At 42.7% G+C, this 20,906-nt stretch overlaps 1 protein-coding gene across 3 annotated transcripts in view; it reads right to left on the bottom strand.

Annotated features, from left to right (window-relative positions):
* elfn2a (extracellular leucine-rich repeat and fibronectin type III domain containing 2a) overlaps positions 1-20,906 on the bottom strand; it is a 52,765-nt gene that overhangs the window by 5,467 nt on the left and 26,392 nt on the right. The window lies entirely within an intron of this gene.

Below are 20,906 nucleotides of genomic sequence, written 5' to 3'. Positions count from 1 at the left end.
CACACACACACACACACACAGCCTGAGGCGGTTATGATAGTACTATAATAATTACTAGTACTATCTCTCTATCTCTCCTCTAATTCTCTCACTCCATCATTTTTCAGGTTTCTTTTCCTTCAGACTCCCTCTGTTTCTCTCCTCTTTCCTCAGTCTCTTCTATCGCTCTTATTCTCAGTGTGTAAACCCAACATCAGCCATTAGATTGTGATCTAAAGGGAAATGCTTCCAGAAGAGTTCCTCTCTCTTCCCCTGTTAGTTCTGGCTTTTAAACACTCCGAGCAGAACTTCAGCACCACATCACATCTGGGGAACATTCCAGTCGGCTGTGTATCTGCCAGTGTTCCTCACACCTGTATGGATCTGGTTCTTTTTCCCCGCACGTTTTCCCGTGTTGTTCTCCACAACGCTGCTGCACATAGCCATGTCATTTTCCCCGGCAGGAGGCTGAAGCTGCATCTCAACACTATTTTCTCTAATTGCTGTTTTGATTTCAGATGCTTTTGAACTCTGTAGGACACCGAGGAGATTCGGAATTTAATTATTTGGAGTGAAATAAATACAGACTGTGATGGCCTTTGAAAAAGCCCAGATGTCACATTTCACCCATCACACACACACACACACACACACATACTTACACACACACACACACACACACACACACACTGCTCTACATTCTCTATAATTTGCCCCTTTCTATTGCATAATAACACACACCACACCAGGCGGAGGAGAGCAGCAGTGAGAAACGCTCCAGGTACACACTGTTACTGCTGGAGATACCATCAACTTTAACCAGACTACTAACAATAATCATCATCATCACTTCTACTGTGGAGAGTTGCTCTGTATTGATTACAGTTTTGTTCTGAATTTTGTTTTTGCATTGTTTTGAATTATTTACAGAATCAATAATGTATTCACACACACACACACACACACACACACACACACACACACACACACACACACACACTTAGGTCCCCTGTGAACGTAGGCCATGTTTAACTCTGAGAGTGTGACAGCTCCTGCTGAACCTTCTGCTCAGTGGAAATTAAATTGTCATGTTCCAGCACCAAAAAAACTCACAAGGCCAAAGGGAGCGATCACAGAACCGACACAAGGCCAAAGGGAGCGATCATAGAGACGAGACAAACCAAGTGGGAGCAATCAGGGACAGGACAAGTCAAGGGGACAAATGGCAGAAATGAGTGGAGGCCAAAGCAATGATGAAAGTGATGGCACCCCGCCGGCTCAGGCAGAGATGTCCCACAGGACACAGCTGGGAAGAATCATCAAGGACAAGCCGAGAACGAGTGATATGAACAAGGACCTCAGGGAGTCGCAGAATTGGGACAAGTCCGATCTATTCCTGGTGGGGGTGGGACACACAACGTGCTGAAATTATTACCACCATCACGTTCACATGAACCGAGGAACATTTTCACTGCGTACTCAAATCAGGATCAACGCTTTCTAAACATATTTGGTCATGTCCAACAGAGACAGAAGATCAGGATAAACAGGACGAAGACCCAGAACCCAGAGAGATCTTTCCAAAGCACAGGACAACAGCAAAAGGAGAAATGAAGCGATCACAGAAATAAAACTGGGTTAGAAGGTGATTAGACCCGAGTGAGAGATACAGGGGCAGGTGCAGGAACAGGAACAGGAACAGGGGCAGGGGCAGGAACAGGGGCAGGGGCAGGAACAGGGGCAGGGGCAGGAACAGGGGCAGGGGCAGGAACAGGGGCAGGGGCAGGAACAGGGGCAGGTGCAGGGGCAGGAACAGGGGCAGGGGCAGGAACAGGGGCAGGGGCAGGAACAGGGGCAGGGGCAGGAACAGGGGCAGGTGCAGGGGCAGGGGCAGGAACAGGGGCAGGTGCAGGGGCAGGAACAGGGGCAGGTGCAGGGGCAGGAACAGGGGCAGGTGCAGGAACAGGAACAGGGGCAGGGGCAGGAACAGGGGCAGGTGCAGGAACAGGGGCAGGAACAGGGGCAGGGGCAGGGGCAGGAACAGGGGCAGGAACAGGGGCATGGTGGAGTGATTGATCACACATGTTAAAGAAAACTAGGTCCAGGAGATATAGGGACATGGCCTGGAGTAGTGGAGAGAGAGGGAGGGAGGGAGGGAGAGAGAGAGAGAGAGAGAGAGAGAAATAAGGTTAAAAAAAAAAAGGAACTTGCCGAGGATCGGAGGACGGAGGGAGACACGACACCTAAACAAGCAACAACCTGGTCAGAAAGAGAAGATTAGAGTCTAGACCAGGAGCAACAACTCATTTTTTTCTTTCCTTACGTCCACATGAATATCAGACTCGTCATGTCCAAGTCGTGACAAGAATCAATCAAACGTGATCCTGGAAATGTGATGAAATTTGATGAACATGATTTGAAAAACTGTAGAATGGGAGATATATAAATCAACAGCATTACAATAGAAGATCTTTCCTTTCTCCATAAATCACCACAAACTGATGAAAAACAGCACGATTCCTTAAATTAATGGCACCCCTACAGTGTCTAGGCAGCTATACATGGCACGGTTATATGATGCTCACTGAGTGATTATCTGAATTCTGGCATCTATGAGCTGTTTGTAGGACACGGCTGAGCTGCAGAACGCTGCCGGGTGTGGGGTTTACAGAGCTAGCGTGAAGCACGAGGAAATGAAGCTTGCTAGCATCGCTGTGACTCAGTAGCTCGGGTAAAACTGGAAAAGATTCAGCTCCTTGCTGGGATTTGAAAACACGACTTGATTTTTTTGCTCACACCATCCCTTGTAGATTCTTCTAAGGGGAACAGGAAGACAAAGTCGTTCCTGTTTCGGCAGCACTCAGGCTGGTTCTCTACCAGGAAACCCTAAATGCACATTAAGAAGAGAGAGGGAGCTCACGGCAGAGCGTGCCAGAGACGAGACGAAGCCAGATGGAGCTCTCAGAGAAACATCATCACAAACACAGACCCAGAACAAAACCCAGACTAATCACACAGACATGTTCACATCCAGCCAGGAGGAGCCTGATTGGTCCTGAAATCATGTTCCTGAAGACAAGAGATCACAGGGACAAAATTAAACCCAAGAAAAGAGAAACGAGAAAAATCCCAACATGGATGATCAGAGGAACCCGTTCAAGACCTGCACTGCAGAACCATCATCACTGAGCAAGTGCTTCTGTTTAACCACAATGATCCACAAAATCATCCGAGATCCGAGCACAGCAAACATCGAATTATTAACCGTGTTTCTAGAGCTTAAGTCATTCCAGCTTGTTCTCTAAAATAATCTCCCAAAATCACAAGAACATCAGTAAAAAAAACATCACAAACAGGAAAAGAATCTGCTCTTTAATGATCACTATTTCATATTTCCATCTGTCTTTTCTACAGTGAGTTGAGGGAGAAGAACGTAAGAGCTTAGCATCTGGAGGTCTTAATTAGCCACCTGTAACCTTCTCCCAGCCCTCAGCATGGAAGCGCAGGGACAGGACGAGACATTCCCGTATCTGGATTCCGTATTTATCAGGACAGCGGAGGGAAGAGTTGTGTTGTGAGGACTTTGTGTTTGTGCTCCTCACCGCTGAGACAGATGGCACGTGTGAGCTCCACAAATCAAACTAACGAGAAGCTAAATGTGGAAATTCGGTGTGTCTGTTGGTCGGCCATGTGGGCAGTGAGTGCATGTGACAGACACACACACACACACATGCGCACACACACACACACACACACACACACACACACACACTTACACTTGCTCAGATCAGTGCTGGATCTACAGGAGTGTGTGTTTTCCACACCATGTGTTCTCTGTCCAGTCTCTCGATCATCATCACAGTGTGTGAACTGCTCAATATGCCTTTCACCTTCTCCTCTTCATCATCATCATCATCATCGTCATCATCATCGTCATCATTATGTTGATGAGGTGCAGATGAGCTATTCATGCTTGTGTTTTACTCTTTAATAATTCTGGATGTACATGTGTGACAGAAACCACACAATCCTCTTCTCCGGGTTCTGGAGGAACTGTTCAACACCACGGTGCTGCTGAGTTCTGGACTGTGATTGGTCAGAAGCTGTTCTCCAGAACAGAACAGCAGATCTGATTAGTAGCAATGCACTTGTTATCGTTTCTCTTGTATAAACTCACTCACAGGAAACTTCCCACAAGAAGATGTTTGTTAGATGTCAGGAAGGAAACTCCAGTGTGAGTTCTTTAAAACAGCCTGAGGTGAAGCTGGAACTAAGAGTTTCCTGAACATCTCGCTGGTCCTTAGAGAGAGTGGAGTCATGAGTGTGAGAAAAATGATTTCTGATTATATTTGAGTAAACACTGTTCCATGAAGTGATCCCATTTATTGAAACTAATACACACATACACACACATACACACACACACACACACACACACACACACACACACACAGTGAGTGTGTAGTAAATGTTATTGAGCTGAGTGAAAATTCCACTGTTTGTTTTCTCAATAATTCTTTGTTGTTTTTTTAATTACTGAAGCTCATGAAGATCTGTCACACCACAGTTCATCTGTTCATCTATTTATCTTTCACATACATACACACACACACACACACACACACACACACACACAGATTTTTTAACATCATATTTTAGGATGTGGGTGAATAAAAAGATGGATGGAAGGCTGGAGGATGGATGAATGAATGGATGGAAGGCTGGAGGATGGATGAATGAATGGATGGAAGGCTGGAGGATGGATGAATGAATGGATGGAAGGCTGGAGGATGGATGAATAAATGGATGGAAGGCTGGAGGATGGATGAATAAATGGATGGAAGGCTGGAGGATGGATGAATGAATGGATGGAAGGCTGGAGGATGGATGAATGAATGGATGGAAGGCTGGAGGATGGATGAATAAATGGATGGAAGGCTGGAGGATGGATGAATAAATGGATGGAAGGCTGGAGGATGGATGAATAAATGGATGGAAGGCTGGAGGATGGATGAATGAATGGATGGAAGGCTGGAGGATGGATGGATCCATCCATACATCCTTCCATACATACATTTATTTAACTATTTATTTTTGTCATCATTGTCTATTCTATTCATCTGTACATCCATTCACTCAACAACCCCCCTGCAGGGCGGTTCTCCAGTGAGTCATCTAGGAAGAAAGAACCGTTAAAGAACCATTTGAGTAGCCCTTTTCTCTACAGTGTTTGCAGTATATGCAGTACAGACTCCAAAAATCTGCTGATTATATTGTGTTTGATATCCATAAGCAGCGTAAGGTAAAGCTCTTCTCCACCTCTTTACAGTTAACTGTGTTAGATCAGAGAAATGCCTTCTGGCTCGGCTATGCTCCGATATCTAACGCACTCGAGCCACACTCGAGCTCAGAAAATCACAGAATGGCTTTTAAAGATGGTTAAAGGGGAAGTGGGCGAGAAATATTACAGTCTATAAAGCCCTAAAGTGAGACGTGTCTGTCCCTCTGTCTCTCTTAGTCAGTGAGAACTTCAGCCACGTAATAGAATTCTACAAGCAAAAGCATAAAGTTCAGGGCTATAAAACAATTAGCTAACATGCTACTCAAGCTGTCTCCTCATTTGCATTTCAGTTATCTGTTTAACACGCTACAGTCTCCAAGTCCCACTGAGACCTCGTGCTGTTTAGGATGCTTCCTGTGATGATGTTTTCATAGAAAATGAGACCTGATTTCATCTGTCCTGCTTTTAATGTGTCTGTGAGATTTATACTCAGCTTTTCAGAGCTTTAAACCTCATGGTACAGAAAAGGGCTGTGTCCCACATGCTAACTGTTAGAACTCAGTTGTGGCACAAAGTAAATGAGTGTGTGTGTGTTTGTGTGTGTGTGTGTGTGTGTGTGTGTGTGTGTGTGTGTGTGTGTGTGTGTGTGTGTGTGTGTGTGTGTGTGTGTGTGTGTGTGTGTGAGAGAGAGTGTGAGAGAGAGAGCGTGAGCGAAAGAGAGAGAGAGAAGAGAGAGAGAGAGAGAGAGAGAGAGAGAGAGAGAGAGAGAGAGAGAGAGTGTGAGAGAGAGAGCATGAGCGAAAGAGAGAGAGAGAAAGAGAGAGAGAGAGAGAGAGAGAGAGAGAGAGAGAGAGAGAGAGAGAGAGAGAGAGAGAGAGAGAGAGAGAGATGTATACTCTTTGTGTTGAAAAGAGGACACTGATTGGCTTCAGGCACTGAGACAAGAGAAGAAAACAACAGAAGAAATAAAACAGATAAAAACAATAAATAGGGAGAGAAGAGGCTGAAATGATGCTGTGAGAAGAGATGTAGAGGTCAAAGAGGAGAAGAAGTGCAGAAGCGAGGGAAATGTTCTCATTCCCTTCAGCAGTTTCGAACTTCTCCAGAATGATCAAACAGTGAAGTGCCAAAAGCACAGTTTCTGTTTCACTTCCTCCAGAATGTGGGTCAGATAAGAATGAAATAGAATGTGGAGAAATATGACGAGAGAACAGCATGAGAGAGAGAGAGAGAGAGAGAGAGAGAGAGAGAGAGAGAGAGAGAGAGATGAACAGTGTATCTGTAATCTCCTTTATATTTCTCTGTTCTACACTTTATTAATAATACACCTCTGTACATGCTGCGAGTCTCACACTGTACATATCTACAATATATATTCATCAAAACACACACACACACACACACACACACACACAGGATATGTGGGATTGTTATAGAGATGTTCTACACTGGAGTTATTGGCAGAGAGGAGGAGAGAAGATCTGCTGCTTCCATGTGTTTTGTGACGTTTCTCATCTCGTCTGCCAGAAAACTTTCAGAAAAACCTGTGTTTTTATTGAGTTTTTTTGTTTTTAAATACCTACGTTTCTATACATGAAGTGAAGCAGATGGTTTTATACAGAAACAGAATCTGTAACACAAGTGTGAATTACACCACCAGCTACACACACACACACACACACACACACACACACACACACACACAACTAAGTGTGAAAAACAACACCTGTTTCACATTAATGCTAACAACACGTGTAGAGAGCTGAAACCAAACACCACCTAATGATCTAATCACACACACACACACACACACACACACACACACACACACACACACACACACACACCAATTCATCCTACCATCCATCACTATGTCCATGTACTCAGTCTCTCTTTTATGTTGTCCTTCTATTCACCAGTTCATCCCTTCATCATAAACTGAATTAACTTTAAATCATCATCACCATCCTTATTTCCAATCATCCTCATCACCATCCTCATCACCATCCTCCTCACCATCCTCATCACCTCATCATCCTCATCACCATCCTCCTCACCATCCTCCTCACCATCCTCCTCACCATCCTCATCACCATCCTCATCACCATCCTCATCACCTCATCATCCTCATCACCATCCTCCTCACCATCCTCCTCACCATCCTCCTCACCATCCTCCTCACCATCCTCATCACCATCCTCATCACCTCATCATCCTCATCACCATCCTCATCACCATCCTCATCACCATCCTCATCACCTCATCATCCTCATCACCATCCTCCTCACCATCCTCCTCACCATCCTCCTCACCATCCTCCTCACCATCCTCATCACCATCCTCATCACCTCATCATCCTCATCACCATCCTCATCACCATCCTCCTCACCATCCTCATCACCATCCTCATCACCATCCTCATCACCTCATCATCCTCATCACCATCCTCCTCACCATCCTCCTCACCATCCTCATCACCATCCTCATCACCATCCTCATCACCATCCTCATCACCTCATCATCCTCATCACCATCCTCATCACCATCCTCCTCACCATCCTCATCACCATCCTCATCACCATCCTCATCACCTCATCATCCTCATCACCATCCTCATCACCTCATCATCCTCATCACCATCCTCATCACCATCCTCCTCACCATCCTCCTCACCATCCTCATCACCATCCTCATCACCATCCTCATCACCTCATCATCCTCATCACCATCCTCATCACCTCATCATCCTCATCACCATCCTCATCACCATCCTCCTCACCATCCTCATCACCATCCTCATCACCATCCCCCTCACCATCCTCCTCATCATCCTCCTCATCATCATCCTCATCATCATCCTCACCATCCTCATCACCTCATCATCCTCATCACCATCCTCCTCATCAACATCCTCCTCAACATCCTCCTCACCCTCCTCCTCACCATCCTCCTCACCATCCTCATCACCATCCTCATTACCATCCTCCTCACCATCCTCATCACCATTCCCCATATCATGCTCATCACCATCCTCCTCATCCCCCTCATCAACATCCTCCTCACCATTCTCCTCATCCTCCTCCTCACCATCCTCCTCACCATCCTCATTACCATCCTCATCACCATCCTCCTCATCATCCTCATCACCATCCTCATTGTAACAATATGGAATTATTGTAATGTCTGTTCAGGTTATATCTGCCACTAGGGGGCGAACAAGGGCCATTCTAGGCGGTGAGGCAGAGAGTAAGAGTCTCTTTAACATTTAACACTCATCACCATCCTCATCATCAGCCTCATCACCATTTTTATCTTCAATACCCCCAACATCATGATCACCACCAGCCTCATCATCATCTTCATCACCACCAGCATCATAATCACCACCAGCCTCATCATCATCATCTTCATCACCACCAGCATCATAATCACCACCAGCCTCATCATCATCATCTTCATCACCACCAGCATCATAATCATCACCAGCCTCATCATCTTCATCATCACCAGCATCATAATCACCACCAGCCTCATCATCATCTTCATCACCACCAGCATCATAATCACCACCAGCCTCATCATCATCATCTTCATCACCACCAGCATCATAATCACCACCAGCCTCATCATCATCATCTTCATCACCACCAGCATCATAATCACCACCAGCCTCATCATCATCATCTTCATCACCACCAGCATCATAATCACCACCAGCCTCATCATCATCATCTTCATCACCACCAGCATCATAATCATCACCAGCCTCATCATCTTCATCTTCATCACCACCAGCATCATAATCATCACCAGCCTCATCATCTTCATCATCACCAGCATCATAATCACCACCAGCCTCATCATCATCATCTTCATCACCACCAGCATCATAATCACCACCAGCCTCATCATCATCTTCATCACCACCAGCATCATAATCATCACCAGCCTCATCATCTTCATCATCACCAGCATCATAACCACCACCAGCCTCATCATCATCTTCATCATCACCAGCATCATAATCACCACCAGCCTCATCATCATCTTCATCACCACCAGCATCATAACCACCACCAGCCTCATCATCATCTTCATCACCACCAGCATCATAATCACCACCAGCCTCATCATCATCATCTTCATCACCACCAGCATCATAATCACCACCAGCCTCATCATCATCATCTTCATCACCACCAGCATCATAATCATCACCAGCCTCATCATCTTCATCATCACCAGCATCATAATCACCACCAGCCTCATCATCATCTTCATCACCACCAGCATCATAATCACCACCAGCCTCATCATCATCATCTTCATCACCACCAGCATCATAATCACCACCAGCCTCATCATCATCTTCATCATCACCTGCATCATAATCACCACCAGCCTCATCATCATCATCTTCATCACCACCAGCATCATAATCATCACCAGCCTCATCATCATCATCTTCATCACCACCAGCATCATAATCATCACCAGCCTCATCATCATCATCTTCATCATCACCAGCATCATAATCACCACCAGCCTCATCATCATCATCTTCATCACCACCAGCATCATAATCATCACCAGCCTCATCATCTTCATCATCACCAGCATCATAATCATCACCAGCCTCATCATCATCTTCATCACCACCAGCATCATAATCACCACCAGCCTCATCATCATCATCTTCATCACCACCAGCATCATAATCACCACCAGCCTCATCATCATCATCTTCATCATCACCAGCATCATAATCACCACCAGCCTCATCATCATCTTCAGAGAGACGTTTATGTGCGCGCGCGCGTGTGTGTGTGTCTCTGTGTGTGTCTCTGTGTGTGTGTGTGTGTGTGTGTGTGTGTGTGTGTGTGTGTCTCTGTGTGTGTGTGTGTGTGTGTGTGTGTGTGTGTGTGTGTGTCTGTGTGTGTGTGTGTGTGTGTGTGCGTCTGTGTGTGTGTGTGTGCGTGTGTGTGTGTGTGTGTGTGTGTGTCTCTGTGTGTGTCTCTTTCTCTCTCACACACACACACTCTTTCTCTCAAACACACACACACACTCTCTCTCACACACACTCTTTCTCTCTCACACACACACACTCTTTCTCTCAAACACACACACACACTCTCTCTCACACACACTCTTTCTCTCTCACACACACACACTCTTTCTCTCAAACACACACACACTCTCTCTCACACACACTCTTTCTCTCTCACACACTCACACTCTCTCTCTCTCTCTCACACACACACTCTCTAAAGAAAAGGCAAAACCATGTACCTTTATTTTAATCTCTGTTGAAACAAACTGTCTGTCTGTCTGTCTGTCTGTCTGTCTGTCTGTCTGTCTGTCTGTCTGTCTGTCTGTCTGTCTAGTGAAACTAACACATTCTCATGGTAAATGAGTGAAAGTTCAGCACCATGGACAGGACCCAACCAATTACTAACACACATCGATAAATACAGAACCATCAATCTTTCTTCACATTTTCTAACATTTCACATCTTTTTATTGTTCTACACAGAACCCTACAACTATATCTCCTAGACCCCAGGTGTAATTAGTACAGTGTAAGAACCATTTATTATTCATTAAGGACCCCTTCCTCAGTGCTGAACCTTTCAACTTTTCTCTAAGCATTGAAAGTATCAGTTTCTTTTATTATATGGTCAAATTGGTAGGTGTGTGTGTGTGTGTGTGTGTGTGTGTGTGTGTGTGTGTGTGTGTGTGTGTGTGTGTGTGTGTGTGTGCATGCAATCTGTGATAGATTCTCACTGTGTTAATTAAAAAATCCCAAATAAACAATCCCAGCACGTTCTCTCATCTCTGACACACACAGGCGCACACACACACACACACACACACACACACACACACACACACACACACACACACACACACACACACACACGACTTTGGCTCTGGAGGAAACACTGAAAGCAGACAGGTGAAGGGAAAACTCTGCATCAGTCCATCTGCCTCTACCCACACGTTCCAGCCAATCAACACCGACGCTACCCTCTACCAATGAGTCACACTTCAGCACCACGGACAGAACCCAACTCAACACAACCACACTCTTACAGACTCACAACCATTAAAGGATCTTCAGTTGTTCATCAAGAGAACTTTTAAATGTTCTAGGGTTACACACTAAGTGTAATGTACAGGGCGAGAGGTGTGTAATGTGGTGTAGTTGTGTGTATTGCGGTCCTGTAAAACTCTTCTAAAATAACGTATTTATTTAATTATTAAATGAACTATTTTTCTTTGGTTCTGGGTTGAAGTAAATTTGTAAGTAAGTTTATATTAAAACAGTTAATACACATACTCTTAGACGAAATTCTTTTGGGGTTCTTTAGAGGTTTTAAGGTTTCTTTGTGTTCTCCTAAGGAGGCTGTAAGCTTCCACAAAGTCAAGTCAAGTTTATTTATATTTTTCACAACAAACATTGTTTTGAAGCCGAATTCTAAGAGTGAAGGTGAATGGTGTGCATTAATCCCTGATGAGCATCATGGAGACTGTGGTGAGGGAAAAACTCCCTTAGATGTTATAAGGAAGAAACCTTGAGAGGAACCAGACTCAAAAGCAGAACTTCATCCTCATTTAGGTGACATCAAGAGTGTGATTATAGTCTTTAAACACTACAGAACACTGGAGATACAAAGGTTCCTACTTGATACCTTTTCATTGTCTGGTTCCCTCCTATGAACAGGAAATCGCCCAAAAGAGTTCTAATAGTTTGAACTGAACTCTATCAGAGATTGTTGACAGGGTTATGGTTAAACATGGTGTTTTTTAATTTCCTGACAGAACTATTCCTTTGTAAAGCTCCAGTGAGGAGAAGTGCTTTTTTTCCTCATATACCAGATCACTGGAGGATGATGGGATGAACCCTAGAGGAGATTTTCCACACTTCTAGTTGTTTCACATATTTTCTCTTTATTACTTTAGAAGTCCACTGAATCCGTCTGCATGTAAAACTCTCCTCTTCAGCAGAGCCTTTCTTTGCTTTTCCACCGAGTTCCTCTCAGATCTGTGTTCAGACTCCAGAGGGAGAAAGACAACAGGAAAGACGGGGAGAGGAGAATGAGCTGGAGCGAGACGAAACCCCACGGAGCTAGACAGGAACGTCAGCACTGCCAAACTTTTCCTCTCTTTACCCAGTCCCCAAGAGAACACACTTCAGCCAAACCACACAGGAGACCTGGAGATGTTCATTTTAAAGTATAAAAGAGAACATGTTGAGGAGATCTGAAGAAATAATTTTCCTGGAACTTGAAGTGAGGTATAGAAAAATACTAGAACACTCCCATGGACATGGAAACTCTCTGTCTAACACTCATCTTCCGTGATCAGACACTGATCAGACGCTGGACTGCTGTAGCAGCTGATGTTCCAGCTAACAAGCTAAAATTCTGTCATGACTGTCAGCATTACACAAATACAAACACACACATGTTTCACTTGGAGTGCAGCTTGTCGAGTTTAAAACCCAGAGAGTGTCAAAGTTGTGTTTAAAGGGGGGGGTTGATGTGTAGCTCCTGATAGCTCAGTCGTGCAGGTTTAGATTAATGTACTATGGTTGCTATAGTAACGGCTGAGTGGGTGATGTGTACAGCACACACGCCACTAATCCTAGACATTAAATAAACATCTGTTCTAATAGTAGAATTGTCAGTGTAGGTGTTTCTTCAACCATGATGTGTGTGTGTGTGTGTGTGTGTGTGTGTGTGTGTGTGTGTGTGTGTGTTAGAATTCCTCCCGTACACGTGAAACCCTCTTCCGTTGTTACTCTGCCTCCAGTGTCACATGACCTGCAGCGTGGTTCAGCCCGAGTGGAGTAGACGCGTGTGAAGTGTTACAGTGTGGATCTGAGTCCCTGCATATGGAGTAAAGATGATAAACAATAAACACATCTTTAGCTGATTTGTTCCTCACTAATGGCCTCCATCGATCTCGATAAAAACGCAGGTTTAAATATTCATGCAGCTGCTGGTGCTGACGCTCAGCTGCTTTCTACCTGCACGTGATGAATAGCAGCAGCCATCTGATCTCTTCATTCAGCCAGGGCTTTTCTCCGCACTGGAACTGCCTTTTTACATATTTATTTCGCTTTAAATAAAAAAACCTTCCACGGCAGGAAGTGAATAAGCGCGGCATAAATCCGTTCTGCGATACGCTGTGAAAAGGTTTTATTCAGCATTTATTAATTCATCTATAGTGAAAGCTTTATCCTGGTCACGGTCACACGCCACACACCTGCCAGGCTTCACAACCGCAGAGCTTTTACACACAAAGAGCTTCTCAGTGCAGGAGATACCAGAGTGATGGTGATGGTGGTGGTGCTCATATCAGGACAGAAGATCATCCCATTCACACTGGGGTGTGGAGCAGCTTCCCAAAGGGTTTAAGGAACCAAAAACAGCCCGGAATCAGTTCCTGGAACCTTTTTGAAAGAGACTCAAATTCACTTCACCTGCTTTCACTCCCACAGTCTCCTGCATTTTAGTAACTACATCATCCCTCTGCACTCCGTCAGCTCTGCTTAGGTCCTGCTGTTCTCAGCTGGAGTCGAGAGGCTTCAGTAGTGTCACAAGCGTGTGCGTGTGTGTGTGTGTGTGTGTGTGTGTGTGTGTGTGTGTGTGTGTGTGTGTGTGTGTCAGACCCCCCTCGACTGTGCCCCAGTCACTTCTCTGTAAGCTCTACACCAGACACACACTGTGAACCTTCCTGTAGACTAACATCGTCCATCAGCTTAATCACCACATCCAGCAGAGAGAGAGAGAGAGAGAGAGAGAGAGAGAGAGAGAGAGAGAGAGAGAGAAGTGGAAGAAGAGGAGAAGAATGCAGGCTGGATCACCTGCATTAGTCTTTGTCTTATTAATGGAATCCGCTGCTAAACCTTCTACTGTTTTTCTAGAACTAATGAAGAGCTCAGGAGAAAGGCTGACCTCCAGGATTTACTGGGGCTCTGAATCTCTGGAGCTTTCAGTTTGACAGGAAATAGACAGGAAGTGGACAGGAAGTGGACAGAAATGGGGATTTTTGGAATTTCTGACTCATTATAAAAGGGAGTGAAGTGATGGTGATAAACATATGTTGTTGTTTAAACACTAAGTCAAGGGGTGTGTGTGTGTGTGTGTGTGTGTGTGTGTGTGTGTGTGTGTGTGTGTGTGTGTGTGTGTGTTTACATCACATCTTCACTCGAATATATTATCACCCTTATCACAAATAAGGGAAAAAGTATTGTGGTAGAGCGGCCTTACGGGTTCGCCTTCTACCCAAATGATGGCAATACTCGCTGTGATGTTCCGTGTAAAGTGGTGTTTATTTACACGGAACATCACAGCGAGTATTCCGTGTAAAGTGGTGTTTATTTACAGCGTGCTCAAGTGCAAAGTCCAAATTATATATAATACCCCAGAAAAGAAAAAGTGGCAAAATAACAAAACAAAGACAATTATGATGAAAGTAAAGAAAACTATATACAAAATAGGTGCACCTGCTCATGTGCATTCACTACAATGCTTCTCAGACCTCGTTCTCTCCACAATGCACCACTCCTACAACCCCCCCGAAGTGAAGTGGGAGACTGGTTTATAAAGTGTAAGCCCCTCCCCTTGGACTCAACCATTTCACCCAAAGGGGTTTGGTAATTTGTAGCCAGTCACAGAATGGCTTAATAACATTATAAATATCATAATAAATAATAAACATAATAACAACACTAATAATAACAATAATAATGATAACGAAAATGATAACAATGCCAATAATAATAATAATCACCCACAAAAAAATGTGAAACTATTAATTGAACCATTTAAACACACAAAGTATTTTCTGTAAAGGGAAACTCGCTTTTTTTCTATCAAGGAATTCTAAATGATCCAGAAAACCCTGAAAGAACCTTCAAGAAACCCTGTTTTTATGCTGTATGATTATGGAAAATGTGCAGCCCAATGCATCTCCAAATCATTGCTCATTATTGTCTGGTTAATACTTACAACCTGTCTGCTTCTTCATATAACGTTTTTATAGTGGTTTATTATTCAATAAAACAACTTAAGCAACTTCTTAATCTGAATATCTGAAGATTTCCAGGGCTTCAACATTTAATTTCTTAGTACTTCTTGGGTTCTTTAAGGATTCTGTGGATAATCTTGTATGCCTGCACTCAACATAGAACAAAGATTTTTCTAGGAGGACCCTTCAAGTGTAATCTACATTTCTGCACCATAGAGTGGAGGCGATACATCAGAGAAAGATCAAATTTGTAAGAGGATTGAATGAGTAGCACATGTACACCAAAAATCCAATTAAGTTGTTGATAAAAGTGAGTGAACATTTGAGGAGTCGACAACTGAAATGATAAAACCTCTTTGATTGAATGCTGATTTGGATGGTGTTGATGTTTGATGTTCTTTTAATTCTCCAGCTTCTGGTGGATCAGGTCAGTTCTGAGTGTGTTTGAGGTTTGCAGAGAGCTCAGTTTTAGGATTAGGAGGTTGAGCGTAGCTGAGGAAGCTGATTGGTGGGTTGGTTTTGTGTACGTTTATTAACAATGTGAATTTGGTCTGAGGTTTTTGCCGTTTCAGATCATTCGTTTCAGCAGTAAAACTGACTCAAACAAAGTGTGGAATATTTCAGGAAGGGGATTTTCAGGGGAAAGTTTGTGAATAAATAATGATGATGATGATGATGATGATGATGATGATGATGATGATGATTTGGTGCTATAATCAGGAACATTCTTGTTTGGTTTAAATTGATAAGAATTTGAGGTTTCACTTGATTCAGTTAATGATCGTGACATCAAACATCCATGAGACTCTAATCATGATCCAACGCACTGATGATCAGGGGCACTAACATTCAGTTTAGATGTTAAAAAGCTGTTTCTATGGTAACAGTTTGATTAATTTACTCTAAAACATTTAAAGATTTACCTACAAACAAACCACTCATTTGAGCGAGTCATCTCCTAACATTTAAATGACTCACAGAGCCGACTCGTCCCCAAACGACCCATCACTAATTTCCAGATGTTTTGTCCTGCTCTCAGTCTGTTTGCATTCTGGAATTGTCTTCTCAGTCCTTTGTATTTACTCAGGCAGAACACAGGGACGTATCCATCTGTTACATATTACTCTTTTCCATCACTCGCTTTCTGAGATGGGTAACCACTGAGACGTGGCCAAACCATCCATCTGTTTTATGCTTGAATGCCGACTTGCTGCGGAAAACATTCTACGGAATCGTTTCTCAGTTCGCTTATGAACATCTCCAGCAACGCAGAAACACAATGCAATGCTGCAAACACAAACACAATAAACTGTTTGTCTTCTTTTATTGATTCACTTTTAATGACTCTGGTGTAAAAACTCTGGAGAACTAATTTCTACTGTTGCTCAAAAAAACCCACAAGCACTTCTCATTTGAGCATTTATAGATCCAGGATGGAAACTTCCTCAGTACACATTCAGATCCACTGCTCTAATCATTACATCCGGCTTATTCCATGTTTATAGACTTTCCTTTGCCTTTATTGCGTCTCTCCAATCCATCGTTCTCATCATTTCCAATGTCCTGCTGTTCTTTATCACTACAATCCTTCACCGTCTGTCCAACCCTGTTCTTTACCCTTTTGGACAAGTACCTTCTGGAATTGAATTGCCTTTTTTTAAAAAAAGACAAGGAAACATGAGGATAGAAATTCCAGAAAAGAACTACTTCTCCTGGGTGATGAAGGTAAAGAATTACTCTGTGGAACAATAAAACATCTAATCGATATCTAATGATGTATTTTTTACTACACAGTAAAGAACCAGTGGAGTCCAAAAACTCTTTTGAGGGTCACTGATATTCACCTTCTGCTGTATAATGGTTTTGAAAGATGAGTAAAAAAGGACATTCATTTTAAACTGGAACATACCATCTCTAAACAATCAGGGGGAGGATCTACAACATCACCAGCCGTCCACATCACAGCTACAAAGTATCCAATCACATCACAGCCACACTGTATCCAATCACATCACAGCCACAACATATCCAATCACATCACAGCCACACTGTATCCAATCACATCAGTCACACCGTATCCAATCACATCAGTCACACTGTATCCAATCACATCACAGCCACACTGTATCCAATCACATCACAGCCACAACATATCCAATCACATAACAGTCAAACTGTATTTGTGCAGGTACAGAATCAAATCAGAATAATTGCTGCACTGTTTCCTTCCTCACACTCTTTTGTATTAGTGCATGTTTGTTTATTAGAGAAGCATTTAAGATTTTGTCCCTGAATTAGTATTGATCTGATGTCTCATTCTCACACACACACACACACACACACACACACACACACACACACACACACACACACACACACACAAATAGCACTATTCTCTCTGTATGTTTCTGGTCAAATCCATAAAGTATATCTTTCTGTCTCTGTCTGTTTGCCTTTATGTCATCACTAACACCATCAATAACATCAAAACTAACATCACTAACATCATCACTAACGCATCACTAAAATCACTAACACCACTAACATCACCACTGACATCACTAAAATCACTAACACCACTAACACCATCACTAACATTACTAACATCATCACTAACATCACTAACATCACTAAAATCACTAAAACCACTAACACCATCACTTACACCATCACTAACATTACTAACACCACTAACATCATCACTAACACCATCACTAACATTACTAACACCACTAACATCATCACTAACACCATCACTAACATTACTAACACCACTAACATCATCACTAAAATCATCACTAACACCACTAACATCATCACTAACACCACTAACATCATCACTAACATCATCACTAACACCACTAACATCAACACTAAGATCACTACTAACATCATCACTAACACCACTAACATCATCACTAACACCATCACTAACATTACTAACACCACTAACATCATCACTAACACCATCACTAACATTACTAACACCACTAACATCATCACTAAAATCATCACTAACACCACTAACATCATCACTAACACCACTAACATCATCACTAACATCATCACTAACACCACTAACATCAACACTAAGATCACTACTAACATCATCACTAACACCACTAACATCATCACTAACACCACTAACATCATCACTAAGATCACTAACATCATCACTAACACCACTAACATCATCACTAACACCACTAACATCACCACTAACATCACCAATAACATCACTAACATCATCACTATCACCACTAACATCACCACTAACATCACCACTAACATCACCACTAACATCATCACTAACATCATCACTATCACCACTAACATCACTAACATCACCACTAACGTCACTAACATCATCACTAACATCACCACTAACATCATCACTGACATCACCACTAACATCATCACTAACATCACCACTATCACCACTATCACCACTAACATCACTAACATCACCACTAACAGCACCACTAACATCATCACTAACATCACCACTAACATCATCACTAACATCACTAACATCACCGCTAACATCACCAATAACATCACTAACATCATCACTATCACCACTAACATCACCACTAACATCACCACTAACATCACCACTAACATCATCACTAACATCACTAACATCACCACTAACATCACCACTAACATCACCACTAACATCATCACTAACACCACCACAAACATCACCACTAACATCATCACTAACACCACTAACATCACCAATAACATCACTAACATCATCACTATCACCACTAACATCACCACTAACATCACCACTAACATCACCACTAACATCATCACTAACATCACTAACATCACCACTAACATCACCACTAACATCACCACTAACATCATCACTAACACCACCACAAACATCACCACTAACATCATCACTAACACCACTAACATCACCAATAACATCACTAACATCATCACTATCACCACTAACATCACCACTAACATCACCACTAACATCACCACTAACATCATCACTAACATCATCACTATCACCACTAACATCACTAACATCACCACTATTGTCACTAACATCATCACTAACATCACCACTAACGTCACTAACATCATCACTAACATCACCACTAACATCATCACTGACATCACCACTAACATCATCACTAACATCATCACTATCACCACTAACATTACTAACATCACCACTAACATCATCACTAACACCACTAACATCACCACTAACACCACTAACATCACCACTAACATCATTACTAACATCATTACTAACATCATCACTAACACCACTAACATCACCACTAACATCATCACTTACATCATCACTATCACCACTAACATCACTAACATCACCACTATTGTCACTAACATCATCACTAACATCACCACTAACGTCACTAACATCATCACTAACATCACCACTAACATCATCACTGACATCACCACTAACATCATCACTAACATCATCACTATCACCACTAACATTACTAACATCACCACTAACATCACTAACATCATCACTAACACCACTAAAATCACCACTAACACCACTAACATCACCACTAACATCATTACTAACATCATTACTAACATCATCACTAACACCACTAACATCACCACTAACATCACCACTAACATCACTAACATCATCACTAACACCACTAACATCACCACTAACACCACTAACATCACCACTAACATCATTACTAACATCATTACTAACATCATCACTAACACCACTAACATCACCACTAACATCATCACTTACATCATCACTATCACCACTAACATCACTAACATCACCACTATTGTCACTAACATCATCACTAACATCACCACTAACGTCACTAACATCATCACTAACATCACCACTAACATCATCACTGACATCACCACTAACATCATCACTAACATTATCACTATCACCACTAACATTACTAACATCACCACTAACATCACTAACATCATCACTAACACCACTAACATCACCACTAACACCACTAACATCACCACTAACATCATTACTAACATCATCACTAACACCACTAACATCACCACTAACATCATCACTAACATCACTAACATCATCACTAACATCACTATCATCACTAACACCACTAACATCATCACTAACACCACTAACATCACCACTATCACCACTAACATCACCACTAACATCACTAACATCATCACTATCATCACTAACACCATCACTATCATCACTAACACCACTATCATCACTAACATCATCACTAACATCACCACTAACACCACTAACATTACCACTAACATCATTACTAACATCATCACTATCACCACTAACATCACCACTAACATCGCTAACCCCACCGCTAACATCACCGCTAACACCATCACTAACACCATCACTAACACCATCGCTAACATCATCGCTAACACCATCGCTAACACCATCACTAACACCATCACTAACACCATCACTATCACCAATAACATCACTAACATCACCACTAACATCAAAACTATCACCACTAACATCACCACTAACATCATCACTAACATCACCACTGACATCACCACTAACATCACCATCACCACTAACATCACCACTAACATCACC

The sequence above is a fragment of the Silurus aristotelis genome, assembly GCF_946808225.1.
Source record: "Silurus aristotelis genome assembly, chromosome: 9".
NCBI lineage: Eukaryota > Metazoa > Chordata > Actinopteri > Siluriformes > Siluridae > Silurus > Silurus aristotelis.
Note: the sequence above shows the minus strand (reverse complement) of the source record. Positions and strands in the feature narration are given on the sequence as shown.